The sequence below is a fragment of the Canis lupus genome, chromosome 8, assembly GCF_011100685.1.
Source record: "Canis lupus familiaris isolate Mischka breed German Shepherd chromosome 8, alternate assembly UU_Cfam_GSD_1.0, whole genome shotgun sequence".
Taxonomy (NCBI): Eukaryota; Metazoa; Chordata; class Mammalia; order Carnivora; family Canidae; genus Canis; species Canis lupus.
In genome coordinates, this window is record NC_049229.1 from 30,356,423 (window position 1) to 30,377,688 (window position 21,266).

At 36.3% G+C, this 21,266-nt stretch overlaps 1 long non-coding RNA gene and 1 pseudogene across 27 annotated transcripts in view; both read right to left on the reverse strand.

Annotated features, from left to right (window-relative positions):
• Positions 1–21,266, reverse strand: part of LOC119876491 — a 309,631-nt gene that overhangs the window by 42,562 nt on the left and 245,803 nt on the right. The window contains exon 12 of one of the 27 annotated variants that reach the window (XR_005363292.1): positions 12,277–13,052. The exons of 25 other annotated variants lie outside the window; for them this stretch is intronic. This is a non-coding gene — a long non-coding RNA (uncharacterized LOC119876491). Of the gene's footprint in view, positions 1–12,276; positions 13,053–21,266 lie in introns of those variants that run through there. One more of the 27 variants, XR_005363274.1, reaches the window with a different exon arrangement.
• On the reverse strand, positions 8,705–9,660 carry LOC100686366 (annotated as a pseudogene).

The window sequence follows — 21,266 nt, forward strand, 5'->3', positions numbered from 1 at the left end:
TTTGCATTTCCTTCATAAGGAGTCTCACCATATTTTTTTTGTTTGTAGACCATTTGTACTTTTCTGAGGTCAATGATCTATTCATGTACTTTCCCCATTTTTCAATTGGGTTGTTCATCTTTTTTTATTTGTGAGGTATGTTTTTATTTTGTGGATACTAATTGTTAATTACATGTTTGACAGATATTTTTATCTCAGTCTATTATTTGTGTTTTAACTTTTTAAGTGCTTCTTTGAGGAAAATTTTATATTTTTATGGGAGAAAAAGTAGCATTTTTTCCTTTGTGGATTCTAGGTTTTGTGTGTTGCTTAGGAAGACCTTACCCCAATGAAATATTTCTCCATTTTTCCTTCTAATACTCTTGCAATTTCGTTTTTTCAAGTTGAAGATTTTTAATTCATTTGGAATTATCATAGTGTGAAGTAGATATCTGTATTTATTTTTCCAAATTGTCCCAACACCATTTATTCATTCTTTCTTCTTTGGTTAAAAATATCATTTTTATTATAAACTGAATTCTAATTCATTTCTTCACCTGTTTGGAAATTTTCTATTCTGTTCAATTGTTCTTTATTTAGGAGTAATAGTATTTTACTTTAATTACTATAGCTTTATTTATTTATTTATTTATTTTATTTATGATAGTCACAGAGAGAGAGAGAGAGGCAGAGACATAGGCAGAAGGAGAAGCAGGCTCCATGCACCGAGAGCCCGACGTGGGATTTGATCCAGGGTCTCCAGGATTGCGCCCTGGGCCAAAGGCAGGCGCTAAACCGCTGCGCCACCCAGGGATCCCTACTATAGCTTTATAGAATAATTTGATATTGGACAAGTCAGGGTCCAGCTCATGTTTCCTCATTTATTTTTAAAAATCTGGTATATTTGAGAATCATTTTTCAAATTTAATAACAATTTGAATTTATTAATTTGCAACTGATGTGACAGCTTTACAGTGTTAAACCCCTCATTCAGAAATATAATTTCTGGGATCCCTGGGTGGCGCAGCGGTTTGGCGCCTGCCTTTGGCCCAGGGTGCGATCCTGGAGACCCGGGATCGAATCCCACGTCGGGCTCCCGGTGCATGGAGCCTGCTTCTCCCTCTGCCTGTGTCTCTGCCCGCCACCCCCCCATGTGACTATCATAAATAAATACAAATTTAAAAATATATATATAATTTCCATCTTCATTTATTGAGGTTTTCTTTTACATCCTTGAATAAGGTTTTAAAGTATTATTTACATAGGTTTACACATTTGATAGATTTATTCCTGAAGTTTTATAGTTTTTGTTGCTTTTGCTATTACACTTCCTAAATTGCTGGTGTAGAGATACTACAAATATCTTATATCCAGCCATTTTATTAAAAATTCCTTAGTTAATACTCTTTGCTCCTCTCTGGAAACTCTTATTAGTAAGACTAATATTTTGACCTCAGAACCAAAGGTGTGAAACATATTCATGTATCCTTTAAATATCTATAAGATTTTATGTCCAACCAGAGAGAAAGAACATGTAAATACAGAATTCAATCAGACAGTACATGTTAAGGTGAAGAGAGTTATTAGTAACCTCAGTAGGAGGTTGTGGACTTAAATCTGATGGAAGAATTAGGTATTTTGTAACTTGAACCCAAGAGAAATGAATCCCATTTGAAGGGTTTATAATTGGGAGTCTCTGCTGTCTTAGCAACAAAGAAAGGAGGTCAAGATGTCTATTGGTGATGACGGGAGAATCACTCTGGATATACAGATCCCAGGTTCCTTTCTCTTAACCTATGCTTTCTAGAGATGATAAAAGCCAGTTTTCTAGCAGTGGTGAAACTGACCACTTCATGTAGTGTTTCCAATCTCATGGAAGTTTAGAATTTAATATATTCTAAAGAAAATCAAACTGAAATTGTTGATACTTTTGTGTTATATTTAAGATAATTTGGGTAAATTTGGTAAATTTGATATTGAACAGGCATTAGGTTTCTGAGAGATTAGCCTTGTGACTTCAATTTGAAATGTGTAGCTGAATAATTGACTTTAGAATTAGGGATTTATTTGGGGGCACCCAGGTAGCTAAGACAGTTTAGTGTCTGACTCTTGATTTTGGCTCAGGTCATGATATCAAGCCCCAGGTGTGCAGCCTGCTTAAGATTCTCCCTCTCCCATTGCCCTCCCCCACCTACAAAAACATAGTAATAATAAAAAGAATTAGGGACTTACTTTGAAATATGAAAGAGAATTTGACCAAATTTATAAACAGTATCAGAATGTTAAATAATATGAGCTATGCCACACTTACAGGTTTAATTTATTAGATTTATAAAAGTTGTATACATATTGGAAAGTTTTGGTTATTACATTAGGCATATTTAAGGCTTTGAAGAAAATTAAATGTATCAAAGTTATAAGTGCATTTTATTTCCTTGAAGAGAGTGTAATTTTGGGGATGCCTTAGGGGCATCTGGGGAGCACAGTCAGTTAAGCAACTGAGTCTTGGTTTTCAGCTCAGGTTGTGATCTCATGATTCTGAGACTGAGCCCCACCTCAGGCTTCACACTCAGCACAGAGTCTGCTTCAGATTGTCTCTCCCTCCACCCCTCCTGCTTGTGCTTTCTCTCTCTAAAATAAATAAATAAATCTTTAAAAAAGAACTAATTTTTAAAGAATTGTCTACAAAACTTAAGTGACTCAAATATTTTTTAAAAAAAAGTAAAGGTGATTGTTCTTATTTAACAACACTTACAAAAAGACAAGATTTGTAAGTTGAACTTAAAGGCTTAGAGAAAACTAAACTTTTAAAGTTTCTTACCCTAATACATTGAATATTCATTTTTAAATATACTAATTGGTTTCTTTTGCACATAAGTTAGAAATGCATAGCCATCACAAAATTCATGCTGATTATTTTCTTAAATTTTTGAGTTAGATGATCATTTCACTGGAAATAATGTCAGTTTTATTGCTTTTCTCCCCTGTACTTAGACCTTTTAGTCCTTTCTCTTGTTTGTATCTTGGCAAACATTAGTGCAGATGGTGACCATGTTTTTTTTTTTAAGATGTATTTAATGGGGATCCCTGGGTGGCTCAGCAGTTTAGCAGTTTAGCGCCCGCCTTCAGCCCAGGGCGTGATCCTGGAGTCTGGGGATCAAGTCCTGGGACTGAGTCCTGCATCGGGCTCCCTGCATGGGACTGGCTTCTCCCTCTGCTATGTCTCTGCCTCTCTCTTTCTGTGTCTCTCATGAATAAATAAATAAAATCTTTTAAAACTCATGAGAGACAGACAGACAGACAGAGAGAAGCAGAAGGAGAAGCAGGTTCTCTGCAGAGAACCCGATGCGGGACTCTATCCCAGATCCCAGGATCATGCCCTGAGCCGAAGGTAGATGCTCAACTGCTGAGCCACCCAGGTGTCCCAACTATCTATGTTTTATTCCTGATTGTCATGATAGTACTTCACCATTAAGTATGAAGTTTGCTGTCAGTTCTTAAATATAACTTATACTTTATCAAAGATATTTCTTCCTATCCTTAGCTTAAAAGATTTTTATTATAAATGATAATGATCAAAAATTATAATTATGATTTTTTATCATAATATCTAACACTTTTTTAGCTTCTATTGAAAGATCATGAGCTTTTTTTTACTTTAATCTGATAACAGGGAATTACATTAGTATATTTCCTAATATCAAAATTTTCTTGCTTTACTATGGTAAATCCCAATTGGTCATGACACACCACTAGATTTTACTTGGTAAAATTTTTAGAAAGATTTTTATATTTGTATTCACAAACGAAATTGGTCTATAATTTTATCATCTATTATTTTGTCCCTTTTTCCACTTCTAAAAAACTTTATTTTTTAGAGTTTTATGTTCACAGAAAAACTGAGTGCAAAGTACAGAGATTTCCCATATACCTCCTATCCTAAAACATGAACAATCTCCCCTAATATCAATATCCCATACCACATTGGCAGATTTGTTGTAATCCATGAACCTACATTAATACATTAGTATCACTCAAAATCTATAGTTCACATTAGGGTTCACTCTTGATGTTGTACACAATATGGGTTTGAACAAATGTATAAAGACATGTATCCAGCATTATGGTATTATACAGAATATGTTCACTGCCCTAAAAATCCTCTGTGCTTCATCTAGTCATCCCTTCCACTTTCCCCAAAGCTCCTGGCAACCATTGATCTTTTTATTGTCTCTTTAATTTTGCCTTTTCAAGAATATCATATAGTACATAAACTTTTCAGATTGGCTTCTTTCTTTTTTAGCACTGAATAATATTCTAGTGTCTGGATGTACCAGTTTGTCCATTCACTTACTGAAGGACAACCTGATTGCTTCCACATTTTGGCAATTATGAAAAAAAATGCTATAAACACATGTGCAGGTTTTTGTGTGGACAGAAGTTTTCAGTTCATTTAGGTAAATAACAAGGAGCACAATTGCTGGATCATATGGTAAGAGTATGTTTAGTTTTGTAAGAAAATGACAAGCTGTCTTCCAAAGTAGCTACACCATTTTGCATTCCCAGCAGCAATAAATGAGAGTTCCTAGTGCTCCATATTCTCATCAGCATTTGGTATTGTCAGTGTTGTGGATTTTGGACATTCTGATAGGTATGCAGTGGTATCTTGTTATTATTTTAATATGCAATTCCCTAATGATGTATGATGTGGAACATCTCTTCATATGCTTATTTGCCATCTGTATATCTTCTTTGATAAGGTCTGTTCAGTTCTTTGGCTAATTTTTTAATAGAGTTGTTCATTTTCTCATTGCTGAGTTTTAAGAGTTCTTTATATATTTTGTATAACAATCCTATAGCAAATGTGTCTTTTGCAAATATTTTCTTGTAGACTGGCATGTCTCATCTTTATGTTGACGTCTTTCTCAGGGCATAAGTTTTTAATTTCAATGAAGTCTAGCTTTTTAATTATTTCTTCACAGATCATTCCCTTGGTCTTTTATCTAAAAGTTCAATTTCTTTAATAGATACAGAATTATCCAGATTATCTATTTCTTCTTGAGTGAGTTTAGCAGATTGTGTCTTTCAAGGAATGGGTACATTTCATCTAGGTTATTAAGTTTATGGGCATAGAAGTGTTCATAATACTCCTTTATTATCCTTTTAACATCCATGATATAATGATGTTCCCTCTTTTATTTCTGATATTAGCAATTTGTGTTTCCTTTTTTTTTTCCTAGTTAGCTGATTGGAGGCTTATTGATTTTATTGGTCTTTTCAAAGAACCAGCTTTAGATTTTGTCAATTTTCTCTACTGACTTCTTGTTTTTAATTTATTTTATTTCTGCTCTAATTTTTATGATTTTTTTCTTCTGCTTATTTTATATTTAATTTGCTCTTGTTTTCCTAGTTGTCTAAGGTGGAAACTTAGACTACTAATTTTAGATGTTTCTTGTTTCCAATATATGCATTTAATGCTATAAATTTACTTGCAAGCACTGTTTTCGCTATATTCCACAAATTTTGATAAGTTGCACTGTCATTTTAATTTAGTTAAGAATATTTTTATATTTCTCTTGAGATTTCCTCTTTGACTCGTGTTACTTAGAGTTGTCCTGTTTAATCTCCACATATTCTAAAATTTTTCAGCTACATTTCTATTATTGACTTTTAGTTCAATTTCATAAAGTCTGAAGGCAGAGATTGTATGATTTCTATTCTTTATACTTGTTTAGTTGTACTTTTGACCCAAAATGTGGTCTCTCTTGGTGAATGTTCCATATGACCTTGAAAAGAATGTTTAATCTGCTGCTGTTGGATGAAGTAGTCTATAGATGTCAGTTATATTCAGCTGAATGAGGTGCTGTTGAATTCAACTATGTACTTACTGATTTTCTGCTTGCTGGATCTGTTCATTTCTGATAGAGAAGTGTTAATGTCTCCAACTATAATAGTAGATTCATCTATTTCTCCTTGCATTTCTATCAATTTTTGACTCATGTTTTGATGCTGTGCTATTAGGCATATATACATTAAGGATTGTTATGTCTTATTGAAGTATTGACCTCTTTATCATTATATAATGCTCATTATCCCTGATAATTTTCCTTGCTCTTAAGTCTGCTCTGTCTAAAATTAATATAGTTACTCCAATCTTATTTTTAGGTAATAAAAGCATAGTATATCTCCATCATTTCACTTTTATGTATATACATGTCTTTATATTTAAAGTGAGTTTTTTTTTTTTAAGATTTTATTTATTTATTCAGAGAGAGAGAGGCAGAGACACAGGCAGAGAGAGAAGCAGGCTCCATGCAGGGAGCCGGACGCGGGACTCGATCCCGAGTCTCCAGGATCACACCCCGGGCTGCAGGCGGCACTAAACCGCTGTGCCACCGGGGCTGCCCTAAAGTGAGTTTATTATAGACAAAACATCTGTCTTTTTAAGGGTTTCTTTTTTTGCACTGTTTTAAGTAACCTCTACACCCAACATGGGGTTTAAATTCACAAACCTCAGATCAAGAGTCATGGTCCCGACTGAGCCAGCCAGGCACCCCCAATCTCTGTCTTTTAATTTATGTATTTAGACCATTGACATTTATAGTGATTACTGATATAGCTAGGTTAACAGCTACTATATTTGTTACTATTTTCAATGGGTTGCCCTTGTTTTTTATTCTTTGTCTTTCACACTTTTTCTACCTTTTGTGATTTTCATTGAGGACCATTTTATTCTAACCCATTTTGGATATTCCATCTCCTTTGGTCAATCTTATAATTTATAATTACCTAGAAAATTATACATTTCATCAAGATTTTCAAGTTTATTTATATATTTTTGTTTAGATAGAATTCCCAAGTAATTCCTTCCTTCCTGACATTTTGTTGCCTTTCTCACTCCAAATATATTTGATGTTCTCTTTCTATTAAACTATAAATGGAATAGCAATAGGTTTTTTTTAAGATTTATTTATTTATTTATTTATTTATTTATTTATTTATTTATTTATGATAGACAGAGAGAGAGAGAGAGAGAGAGAGGCAGACACACAGGCAGAAGGAGAAGCAGGCTCCATGCAGGGAGCCCAATGTGGGACTCGATCCCGGGACTCCAGGATCGCACCCTGGGCCAAAGGCAGGCGCCAAACCGCTGAACCACCCAGGGATTCCAGAATAGCAATAGTTTTTGTCTATTTCATAAGTCTTTTCATTTTATGTCCTTTTGATTTTATTACTAAAATATTTTTGTGGTTTTTACAGCTTAAAAGTATTTGTACTTTCATCTCTATTATATTGTTCTTCAATTTCATTCATTCATTTATATCTTTCCTACTTTTATAAATTGACTGCTTTAAGCAAGGCTATTTCATTTAAGACTGTCTATTCCAATGATCATACATTCTGGTCCTCACCAATAGGAGTCCAATATCATTATTCTGCCACCAGGTGGCTGGCTAGTGATACTGAGATACGGTGACATAATAGGGCTCAGGGTTGATATCTGCTGTTGACGCACTGGATATCCTACAGAGGTAGGGGCCAGACCCCATTCATAACTTCCATCCCCACTGCCATACTCTCCATGAACTCATTGAGGAATCACTGGAATCACCAAGGAAAGTAGCTGCTGACTGACTTCCTTGGAGTGGGTCATCTGGTTCATCCTTTGGCCATCTGATTATTGAGAAGGTCCTCAGTTGTGAGGATACTTGGTCAGCATTCATAAATAATCGCAAATATTGTCACACTCCAGGTCAAAGACAGGACAATGGGAGTGGCTCACCAGGCGCAAGTGATAAGGGGGTGCACTATTTGCAGAGAATTTAAAAATAATAATAAGGCCAACTATAAATTAGTCTTCTTTTTATTAGCAGCATGTACTGGCAATTCTAAACAATGTCAGTGATACAATATACCTCCCTCAAAAAGTCTTGTTGATTTATGTTTTAAAAACTGCTTGCACCTGGAGCAGACCACTCCTACCACCTGCCCTTGGTATGTCAAAAGTTTCCATCTACTTACTCTGGCCCTAGACCTTCTTATTGCCAATCTTCCAGTATTATTTTTTTCTAGTTTCTGTCCATCCAGACGAACACTAGCCCCTGATTATTGACTTAGACTCTAACACAGGATGTCCCAGTTTCCAAGAAATGTGAACAAAAAGATGTAACACTTACAATTCTGCCCAGAAGAATTTCTCTTCATCATGTTGATTGTCATCATTGTCAATTGTCATCATTGTCAATTTATCATTATCATCACACACAACTGAGGTTAATAAGTACAGCAGTCTGCATATACTGCAGAATCATCATCCATAATCATGTTTAATGTTTTGTTTCCTTATTTAAATGGTCTTAGGGTGCTCTTCCCACCCATGAGGCTATATCAGTGGGTTGAAGGAGATACGGTTATGCATCAAAGGTGGGAATACTTAAAATGGGCACCATCTGTTCACATAGTTTACCAGTACCTTTAGGTCTGTTAGAGCTCAGTCTCATGGGTCCCACATACCTTGTTGAGAAAGTGCTGCTAGGCACACTCAACCTTATGGCTTGTCAGATAAGATAATATGCAATTTATGATATGCAGTTCTGTAGCAAACTAAATAGAGCCCACATCGGGATAGCAGCTAACTGGAGTTCCTACCTAAACAATTTCTCAAGAATCCAATGGAATTCTCCAAAAAGATGGCGCCAGTTTTTTTTTTTTTTGGGGGGGGGGTGTACCAAATTACTTTATTTGAAGGAATGATACAAACGAAAGAAGTAGATGTTTTGGTACAACTTATAAAAAAGGTAAAGGTAACCCCAACATGCATGCACTGCCTCGGTGACCAGGGAAGTCACCCTGTGGCTATGGGAAGACAGCCTAAGGCTTAGCTCTATCACTGTTTCCCAGGGTGTGCTTGTCAAAGAGATACTCTGCCATGCCAGATTCGGGAGCCCCCATCTTGCACAGGTTGGTTACATGGTCACCCAATTCTTTGATGGATTTCACCTGCTCATTCAGGTAATTAGTCTCAATGAAGTCACACAAGTGGAGGTCATTTTTATCAGTGGCCAGTTTGTGCAGTTCCAGTAGTGACTGATTCACGCTCTTTTCCAAGTGTAATGCACACTCCATTGTACTCAGCCCATTCTCCCAATCGTCACGGTCTGGTTTCTTAATATCCTGAAGGAAGATTCGACCACCTCATTGGTTCTGCAGCTTCATCAGTTTCTCAGCATGTTCCCTCCCCTCATGAGACTGGTGGAGAAAATATTTGGCAAAGTTCTTCAAAGCCACATCATCACGATCAAAGTAATAAGACATGGACAAGTAGACGTAAGATGCATAGAGCTCCAGGTTGATCTGGCAGTTGATGGCGGCCTCTGAGTCCTGGTGGTAGTTCTGGCGCACCTGCGAGGGGGATGCGGTCGTCATGGTGGCCTTGTCTTCACTGGTCATTTGGGATAGTTGCATAAGGCTAGAAGGAGTCACCATTCTTCTATGTTTCGAGTTTGTGATAGTCAAATATCTTTACAATATCGCTAAAAAATAAAGTATTGCTTTTGATTTCCTGTTCATTTATGTTCTTGAAGTTATTTGAATAAAATTATTCATAACAATCCTTTACTATCCTTTTAATACTTCTAGGATCTGCAAGGATGATCTCTCTCTCTTTCTTTCTTTCTTTCTTTCTTTCTTTCTTTCTTTCTTTCTTTCTTTCTTTTTCTTTCTTCTTTTCTTTTCTTTTCTTTTCTTTTATTCATCAGAGATAGAGAGAGAGGCAGAGACACACCTGCGAGGGGGGGGCAGGCAGAGGGAGAAGCAGGCTTCTTGAGGGGAACTTAACACAGGACTCAATCCCAGGACCCCAGGATCACGACCTGAGCCAAAGGTAGACACTCAACCACTGAGCCACCCAGGTGCCCCAGATAACCTCTCTTTCATTCACACAATAGTGCCTTGTGTTTTCTCATTGTCTTAATCATATGTTATTAATCTTTTCAAAGAACAGAGTTTTTACTTTTGTTACTTTTCTCTATTGTCCATCCATTTCTTATAGCATTGATTTCCATTCCTATCTTTATTAATTTTTCTACTTAATTTTGGTTAAAATTCCTCCTTTTTCTGTTATTTTAATGTGGAAGTGTAGATTACTGATTTTCAAACTTTCTCCTTTTCTAACATAAGCACTTTTAAGTATAAGCACTTTTAAGTATAAATATCTGTCTGTCCTAACTCTGGAAAACGAACAAGGGGTAGTGGTAGGGGAGGTGGGTGGGGGGATGGGGTGACTGGGTGATGGGCACTGAGGGGGGGCACTTGACGGGATGAGCACTGGGTGTTATACTATACGTTGGCAAATTGAACTCCAATAAAAAATACACAAAAAAATAATAAAAAAAAGAAAGAAATTTCTGTCTGTGCACTGCCTTAACTTTCCTTTAAATTTGAAATATCTACTCAGCTATTAGAAATGACAAATACCCACCATTTGCTTCAACGTGGATGGAACTGGAGGGTATTATGCTGAGTGAAGTAAGTCAGTCGGAGAAGGACAAACATTATATGTTCTCATTCATTTGGGGAATATAAATAATAGTGAAAGGGAATATAAGGGAAGGGAGAAGAAATGTGTGGGAAATATCAGAAAGGGAGACAGAACGTAAAGACTGCTAACTCTGGGAAACGAACTAGGGGTGGTAGAAGGGGAGGAGGGCAGGGGGTGGGAATGAATGGGTGACGGGCACTGGGGGTTATTCTGTATGTTAGTAAATTGAACACCAATAAAAAATAAATTTAAAAAAAAATTTGAAATATCTCCATTACCATTCGGTTTAAAATATCTTCTAATTTCCATTGTGATTGACTTGCTTGATCCATAAATTAGTTGGAAATATATTGTCCAACCCAAGCATTTGAGAACTTTTTAGATAGTTTTTTGCTGTTTATTTCTAATTTAATTCTGTTGTTTTTAGAAAATATATTCTGAGTAATTTTCAAGGCTTTGTAACTTATGAAATTTGTTATATGGCCAAAGAGTAAAAAAAACAAATCTTATTATCTGTACAATAGGATGTGGTACAAAGTAGGCATTCCATAAAATATTTGATGAATAAATAAATGAATGAAAAGTTGCCACACACACAGAATAAAGTGATGCACAAATTACAGAAGTCAAAAGGGAGTAGTGAAATCATGATGGGGCAGCAACATATAACTTTTCTATAGTTGAGAGTACAAGGTCCTTGTTCTCTAACAATTGGATCTTGAGTAGGTACAGAATGAATGTGAGAAATCCTGCAACCAAAAGATGAAAACCAAGGACAAAGCCTTAAGAAACAGCAAATGCTGGAGATAGAAAGAAAACAAATCAAAAGGGACGAGTGAAGTGAGACCTCACCTCTCCAGTTAGTTAAGATTTGACTAGTTTATTAATTGTCATTAGTAGACTACAAATGATTTAAGAAAACCTTATGTGTATTAGCACATGTTTTAATAATTGACATATGGGCAAAGACAACTCTAAGTAAACTTATATATAGGTTCTTTTTGTTTCTATACCAATGCCTGTGTCTTTTAATGTCCTAAATAAAGTATCCCATAATATACAGTCACCAGCTAGGTGCCCTGGTCGATGCTCAAGATAATTCAATCTACTAGGGCCCCATTCACACAGAATAATTATGTCCAGCTGGAACATTCCCTGACTCAATGATTTAGGTTGGTCAGTCTTACAAATATTAGAGAAACAATCTCTCAGATGGGAACCCCAGCTGGTCTTGTTACAACATAGAATTTCTTTACCCAGAAGAAGTGTAAATGAGGAAGAAGGAAGGAAGGAAGGAAGGAAGGAAGGAAGGAAGGAAGGAAGGAAGGAAGGAAGGAAGGAAGGAAGGAAGGAAGGAAGGAAGGAAGGAAGGAAAGAAAGAAAGAAAGAAAGAAAGAAAGAAAGAAAGAAAGAAAGAAAGAAAGAAAGAAAGAAGAAAGAAAGAAAGAAAGAAAGAAAGAAAGAAAGAAAGAAAGAAAAAAAAAGAAAGAAGGAAAGAAGGAAAGAAAGAAAGGGAGGGAGGGAGGGAGGGAGGGAGGGAGGGAGGGAGGGAGGAAGGAAGGAAGGAAGGAAGGAAAAGGATTTTCTTTTCTTCATGATTAACTCTTTCTCCAGTAAAATTGCTTTCCGAAAGCATATATTTTGGAGTTTCTTACATATACTATCTCATCCAATTGAAAATTAGAAGAAAAACAACAAATTTCTGTACTTTTTTAAAGATAACTTTATTTCTATGTGGATACAACATAATTTAGCAAATTCCATAGTGATGGTTGTTCAGATTGTTGCCAATGTTTTGCCATTATAATAAATGCTACAGTGAACACCTTTCTAACCTATTATTGTACTCTTATAATATTTACTTTTTAAAATAAATGTTAAGAAGTGGAATTTCATTTCTGTAGCCCTAGTAGCTAGCAAAATCCAGAGCAGAGTAAATATTATGATGAATTGACACTGTTCAAAGAAAAATTTTTTGGTTTCACACACCTTTTATTTTATTTTATTTTTTTCACACACCTTTTAAATGTATTTAAGTTTCCTAAAAAATAAAAAAGCAACTTCTAAAAAAACAAAAAAGAAAACAAAACAAAACAAAAAACTCTAGGCCTAGGTTTGCAGCAGCTAGAAGTTTCTGGGGCAATTCTACTGACCATCCTGTCTGAGACTCACTTCTCTGTGGTTTGCAAGACAATACTACTGTGATACATAAAGCCTACCAGTTCCCAAAAGGCTTTCTTTCTCACCTGAAAGAGTGAAAAATACAGAATTAGGTAAGAGACATCTGTTTCCCCTATTCAGCTTTCCTTGGATCAAGATGCTAATTTTCTAATTGTTTTTCTCCCATTGAAGAGCTGCCTTTCCTTGCAAGGCAGAGTGGGGAGAGGTCCTTTTTGAGTCTTTACTTCAGAGGCCCAGGGTGCTTGCTTGCTTGCTTGCTTTGGAGGTCACCTTTGCTGCAAGCTTTTCATATGCTTGACATGCTTAATTTCATCAATTGGACCTGAAGAGGTGTTCAGACTGTTCTGGAATTCTGCATATGTCAATATGGGAGACTATTAGACCATACACCAAATGCTTTAGAATACAAACACCTCATAAGTTTAAGTGCGTATTACACAAAATATTTTATGAGAATATATGTTGATTGTATTCCCCTAATATCAGATTATAAAATATTAAATATGGGAAAAATGTTTTTGGAATAATTATTGTTGCTTTTTGGAGTGTGGTTGGGAAGGGAAATAGAAAAGTAAGAAAATATATGTTAGCTTAATTACTCAAATAGTTCTTTCATGTTATTTAAATATTTAAATCAATACTAATAAGTAAAAATCATATATTTTGATACATTTTCTTACTTGCCATCAAGCTTCAAAATTTTCATGAAAAATCAGATTTATAAGAAAAAGTTAATATCAGATGACATTATGGAAGGATTCATAATAGCTCCCTGCTCATAGTGGCATACAGTCAATTAATTTCCCTGGGTCTTGGGTTCCTCATCAATAAATGTTGAACTAAAGCAGTTTCTAAATAACCCTCTCACCCTAAATGCCATGAGTCTATGTATTTGGAATGAAATGATTCATTGCTCTGTAGGTCATATATCTCTCTCAGGAATGTAAGGAGTTAACAAAAAAAAATCTCAAGATATAAATACAGACTTTTTCTGAACTGCCAATAATCTATTACTTACTTGAAAATAACCTCACAAGTAGTTTGTTGATGCAGTCATTTCTATAAGCATTTCCATTTCAGAGGAAATCACACACACACATAACACAAAAGGAAATCACTAGTCTATCTGTATGTATACAGTAGGGCAAGGCTGGAAGAAACTTTCAAAAATTTTCCTCAACGTTTAAAAGAGTAGGGATACCAAATTTGGAAGATTGGAAAAATCTGGACTTTGAATCACAGATTTAAAAACTTCAGTTTACTTATGTATGAGGTTATGTTTAATGTGGTCTACTTATTTTCTTTTGCTGATTTGTAATGCAGTTGTAAATGCTGAATTTTGATTAAACTGCTCATTCACTGATTGGTGATGATGTTAATGATTTTTTAACATTACATCTAGTCATTTAATAATGATCCAGTTTTACTGTTTTCAACCCAGAAATAAGGCAGCACAATGCAGTGAAAGAACATCAGATAAAGCCAGGAAGATCTGGACTATAGGCTAGACTCTATGACCTTGGACAAATGGATTAACCTTCTGCATCTCAGTTTCCTCTTTTGTAAAAAGAGAATATTGAATTGCTTAGGTCTCTTCTTCCTTTAAGATTCTATCATTCTATGTATGAGCTGACCCACAGTTTTCCTCATTGCCTACCAAGATCCTAATTCATCTCTGATTCTAATTCTAATAGAATTGATTTACAATAGGAATTTCTTGCTTTAACCTTAATAATGACAATAGCAACAACAAACCAACATCCTCTACCCCATCTGGCTTTTGAGTATATTCCATTCTCAAATACAGGAGCCAAATCAAGAAATACAAAGAAAGGCTCACAAATAGAAAGAAAGGATAGAAAATCGAAAAGAAGCCCAAGCACAGATTTTCACACCCAGGGATAAGGAAGGGGAACAGGTATAATTAATAAAGATTCTTTACTTCAAGTGGCATTAACCTAACTCAAACAAATATAGGCAAATTAAAGGAATTTACTAACTCACATAAATAGATGGTTGGGAAGATCCATCTGGCTTCAGGTATACGTGGATCAGGATCATAAATCATAAATGACAATATCAGGAGTGTCTCTCACTTCCTTCTTTGATGGGGACTTTTTCAACAGATTTTTTCTAGATCACCAAGATGATGGCTGAAAGCTGAAGACTCAAAATCTATATAAGCTTAATAACCAAGAGGGAGAAACATGTTTTTTGTTTCCCAAATAACTTCAAGAGAAAGTCCCAGGAAAGAATAATTTATTGATCTGAATTGATCATGTACCTATCCTTGTACCAATCAGTGTAGCCTATACGATGGGATTCTCTGATTTATGGGAGCAGTGTAGGTGATGTTTCCACTTCTGTAGCTGGAGCAGGGAATATAGTCAGGCCTATATGGAAAGCCATATGGAATGGGTTGCTCATAGGAAAGAAGGGTTTTGTATTCTGAAAAAGTGGGGAAATCATGCCAGAAAGATCACAAACAGAAGGCCACTACAATAGGTTTCATTTGGCATTGCAAATCAAGGCTAGATGGTAGTTATCTGGGATGATGAGTTCTGATAAAAAGGATTCTGAGCTATGTGAAGGCTCACTAAGAACAAGTGTGAAGATTGATTAGCAATGTCTTCAACGGACACGGTAGTGGACAATATAGGTATGCCAACCATATAGTTATATATGGTTGTGATGTGTGATGTCACAATTCAGTTCCTACTAAGTATGGTCAATTCAACCATGAACTCTTTAGAATATCACAGGGATAGGCCCTTCTTTTGAAAATTTCCAATTATTCATGCTTATAAAGCTACCTAGATTCTTAGAGATGGGAACCCCTTCCATAATGGAAATTCTTAAATTTCATTCTAAGTCATGTTGGACTTTAGGACACAAAGAATGATCATAGCTAGTGGTTCTTAACAAAGAATATATATCAGAATCACCCAGGCAGTTATTTTTAAATATACATGTTTAGCCTCTATCCCCGAACTTTCTGGTCTAATAGATGTTGGTAAGATCCTAAAATAGCAAAATATGATTATTATATATGAAAGTCATACATGCTCATAGTAAAAACATACAGGACCAAGAGAGGTATGAAAGTACCTTTTCTACATGAAAAGTAGAAAGTCTCCTCCCTTCCAAGGAGGAGAGGTGGGGAATGGGGAAAAAGGAAATTTTCTTTCATCTTATATAAATGTCTATATTGTTTGAAATTCTTTTTTACAACAAGCCTGAATCAGTTTTGTATTTTATAATACGCTTGATAACCTAAAACACTTATTTTGATCAGAAACTATAATCAGTGTCCATGCCAGCCAAATTGTCTTCACTGAGACTATTCTACAACTAGTAGGTAACAAAAACAGCATAAAGTATTTTTAAAAGTTCTTTTTGAGACAATATGCTTTATTTACTTCTCTGAGGTAACCCTGTGGGCAGGTTATATATTCTTTCTGAAGCTTTCTATACATATAAGTGTATATCTATATCACAAAGGTGGCACAAACTCATAAGTATATGCATATCTCTCCTTTTATTATTGTTGTAAACATGTTCTACAACTTGCTTTATTTACTTATTTTGGCCTTTTCCTCACAGGATCTACCTACACTTTCATAAAATCTATCTCCTTTTAGTGATATAATATTCCAAGTTTTTCCCCTATACTAATAATGCTTCAGCATACATTCTTTTAAATATATATCTGGGCAGCTATGCAAGTACAGCTATGGAATATATTCCTCCTTAAGTCTTATTAGTATATATGTGCATTTAAATTTTTGATAAATACTATTGAATTGCCCTCCAAAAAATTACACCAATTTAGGGATCCACTCATACTGTGACAATATCTGTCTTCCCTGCTCTCAGATGGCAAGTCTATTTCAAAGAAAGCTTCCCTGATCACCTTGAAATATATCCTGGTCAAGAACCACGGTGTTTGAGGCTATTACGTAAAAAAAGAAAGAAAAAAACCCTTAGAAAAACAAAACCTGTAATTTTTTTTTGTTTTAAATCTTAGGATACTTCTTGGAATAGGAAGTCATATGTGAAATGATTAAGTTCTAGGGATCATATCCTATTGGATCTCTTTATATACTAGAACTGGTATTGAAAGCTAGCAGCTTACGAGACTTTGGATGAAGATCGCAAGACCTTGCTTTTGTCACCTGCATCAGGATTTCAGACCACGGAAGCTACACAGATGAAATTCAGTGACTACAAGGTGAATCTTTTCTGTCCATCTGGACTCTTCTCTGGCCTGGGATCACAGTGTGATTCTGACCACTCAGTGATGGTGGAAGGCTGAGCACACTCAGAAGAACAAAGTGCTTAGAACTTTCTTGAAAAGTGATTTCCACAAGAATAAGGTACAGCTCTAGGAAGTTTAGACACAAGTACATGCACACACACACGCACACACACACCACACCTAGACCTTATGTAGAGAGACACAATGTTGTGTATTCTTAATCTTGCTAAGATTTAGCAATTGACAAGTGAAAGTAGGAACTTTCTCAAGTTTGTGTTAGGGTACCTGAATTACATTTACGGTATTGAATAGGTCAACCCATAATCTATGGGAATAAAAAAGAGAGTATGATAAATAAAGTACCCAGATAATCTAAAACACTTATTTCAATCAGTAACTACGGCATCTGTCCCAATCAAATGGTCTTCACTGAGGCTGTTTTGGTTGCTGGTGACAAGAGAACAATCTAAGCTAGCTTAACACACAAAGAAAACAAGATGTGGGTAAATTAATGTTAGGAGACAGGGTTTCTTACAAACACCCAAGGCAGGAATTTTGTAAGGGACTACAACTAAGACTTGAGAAACCCCACTATTTCCTAGGCACTATATGCCTCCACCTCTCATCTCTTCCTCTGCTTAGCCTTTTTCATCTCTTCTGTTCTCTCTCTGCAGGGCAGCACTCCACGCCTTTTCCAACCCTTGTGGTGAGATAGATACTTTACTGTTCTTGAACTTCCATCATCTTAGTTCCAGTGACATGCTGTATCTACTGGGCTATCTCAGAATCCAATTTTCAAGTTCTTGAAAGAATCCAACTGGCCCAGTTTGGCTTGATGTCCACTCAACCTTGGCCAGAAAAGGTGGGTTTGTGTAACAATATGACAGCATCTAAAGTTTAATGGGTGCTAACTATACTTCTTAAGCATATATAGCCTTTGGAGCCCTCCTTCACCAGGACCTTGGAATAGTTTTTAGAAAAAAGAGGATATATATATCCTTTATATATATATAGCCTTTGGAGCCCTCCCTCATCAGGACCTTGGAACAGTTTTTAGAAAAAAAAAGGATAACTGTGACTTGTGTGGATATCCTAAAGGATGGCTCAAATCTTTCCCTCTGAGAAAATTATGTGCAGAGAGAAAGAGACATGCATATGAAAAGCTAACTTGTGCCTTAGAACTCCTTTCAATAATGCTAGAATGGGACTAAATTGCAGAACTTCAAGAGTCTGAAATACCAGAGTTCTAATTCTAACTCCACATTTACTACCTGTGTGGCTTGGACAAGTTTCTCTACCTCTGTGCTCAATTCCTTTTTCTTTCTGTGAAACTGTGAAAATAATACACACAGCATGACACAGTGTGCAGAGAGTTACTAAGTGGTGCTACCTCCAAAGCACTTACATATTGACAAGGATTTACGAATGCTTCCTCTGTAACAAGAAAATGTCCAGAGGAGATTCATACCAATAGGATGGGAAAAGTGGATAAACAGAGTGTGCTTGCCCTAATGAGTGTTATCATTTTATATAATATTATTACATAATAACAAGAGATAATAATTACCAATTATTATATATACTGTGATGGGAAATTTTCTCAGTGCTTTACATGTATTTATGTATATTAGCTGAGTTACTATTACTGCCCCATTTGGAGGCACAGAGAATTTAAATAACTTGTCCTAGGTCACACAGCCAGTAAGCTGTAGAAGTAGGACTTGAGACTAGACAATCTGGCTCCAGTGCTCACATCTTAACACTACTCTGTACTGTCTTCAGCCCAACTATATCACAGGCTATCCCATCACATATGTTCCTAAACCAGAGAGGTGTCTGTGGATATTCCAGCACAGAGAGAAGACAGTGTGCCTTCAAGTTTTCAAACTGGCTAGAATCTCCCCTTGTTTATTCCACATGCCCCCTTTAATGAGGTTACCTCATTGGAATTAATGGATTGTTATTCTTCTTGATCGGTGGTGTAAACCGTAAACTCTGAGATAGTTTGCCTACCACACTTAGTTTAAGCTTTGGAAGGTTTACTTGCAAAAGCTCTTAGAAGCACCCATGAATAAACAAGAGCGAAAAGTTATACCAAGGATAGACATTTTTGGTTACACTTTTTTTTTTTTTTTCAGATCTATCCAAACAACTGGATTCAAAAGCTTTCTCTGACACCATAGGCAAATGCTTCTTTTCCCCAGGCACAGATAGCCTGTCAGAGACCACACAGGCCCACTGCTGTGGTAATTGGAGAAATCTATAAATGAAGCAAGGTTTTATTTTTGCCAGTTTCTACCTTAAAAGAGTCCCAAAGAGCAAGACACTGGTAAGTGGCAGTGAAGGCTGATGACTTCTAAAAGAATTAGCGGACATACATGTGACAGATGCCATTAGTTAGCTGGCCCAACTCCCACTCTCAAACCTACCTCCTTTGGCATCCTTCATTATAGAGGCTAGAAAAGCCAAATATTTGCTTTCCTGCTCTCCTGCAGCCCGCATTGGCTACGTGAAACAGTTTTATCCCCAATGAGGTATAAGTGGAATTCTCCAGGAGCTTCTGGCAATTCTTCCCTTCCCTGATATAAAGGACAGATGTCACTAGCACCATCCCTTCTGCAACTGCCTTCTTCTGGCCTTTGATATACCCTAGTGCCTAGAGCTATGGCAGCCATCTTGCAACCCCAAGAAATGGGCCAACAGAATTGGAGAAATACTAGCTCTGGTATTTTTTTGAGCTATTACCAATCACCCACAGCTATTTACCTCCAGAATGCCTATTATATTAGTAAGATAGTTTAAGTCACTCTTAGTAAGGTTTTCTATGGATGCCAAAAGTATTCTTATTGATACAGTATGACAACAGATACTTTAGCCCATTTATTGCCTTTTAATTCTACACCTATTCATTTATCCCTCAGAAATCCCCTAGAAGTTGGGTTAAAGAGCATTATCTAATCAAATCACTAAAGTGATTCATGGGGCACAGATAATCAAAATGAGAGTTCTCTTTATAGTTTATTCCCTTATCATAATAACTATTTTAATTTAAGACCAGTATCACATTATTAATAGTATGGTGGTATACTCCATTATTAACCAAACTTCATGTCAGTCTAATACACACTTGGGGTCTAAAAGAGTATACAAAGCTATTTTTTTTACTTCAGTTACATATTTCAACTTTATAGAGTTTATGGTTGGGAGAAATGGTTGTGGTCATTTGTTTTACCTCACCCTTCTCCAGTTCTCAAATAAAGCCTCCCAAATATGCCCTTTATAAAGAGCACTCATATGACCACCTCCTCATGGGCACTAAGAAATCAAGTTCCTCCTTCTTGGATATTCTCCTCTCTTCCTCTACACCTAGAGATGGGCAGAGAGACTCATGGGAGCAAAATGAACCCCATTAACTAATATCATTGTGTGCATAACAGGCACTCAAATGTTTAAATTAATACATTAAGAAGGAGTATCCACCATAAACTAGGGGTTTCAGAGAGGCTTTTTAGAAGATGTGGTCTGCTTTAGTCAGTTTGGGTAGCTTTTTTTTATTTTTTAAGATTTTACTTATTTATTCATGAGAGACCTACAGAGAAAGAGAGGCAGAGACACAGACAGAGGGAGAAGCAGGCTCCAAGCAGGGAGCCTGACGTGGGACTCGATCCCAGGTCTCCAGGATCAGGCCCTGGGCTGAAGGTGGGGCTAAACTGCTGAGCCACCCGGGCTGCCCCAGTTTGGGTAGCTTTAACAAAATACTGCAAACTAGAGGCTTATAAATAACAGAAATTTGTTTCTCCCAATAAGTCTAAGATCACAGCACTGACAAATTTGGTGTCTGATGAGTCCACTTTCTCACGGACATCTCTCTTCTAGCTGTACCCCACATGGCAAAAGGGACAAGGGATCTCTCTGGGGCCTCTTTTATAAGGATACTAATCCCAATCATGAGGCTCTACCTTCATGACCTGATCACCTCTCAAAGGGGTTCCCTCCCAAAGGTGGGGAGGGATATCACTCCCCTATAGCATCCTATAACATCACTTTGAGGATTCAGATTTTAACATAGGGATTTTGAGAGGATACAAACATTCAGTCCAAGCATGGTTTAAACAATCTTAAACATTGTTTGTGACCTAGCCAAGTGGAGAAGTGATAGGTAGAGCAAGCCAGAAAGAACCCATGGGATGAAATGAGGTACTTTACATGAATACAAGAGGGCTGCCCTGGGAGAAGTAGAAATAATCTCATGCTGCAGAAGTGTGGAGTGTGAAGCAGAGAAGTTGGCAGGGATTGAATCAGCATGGC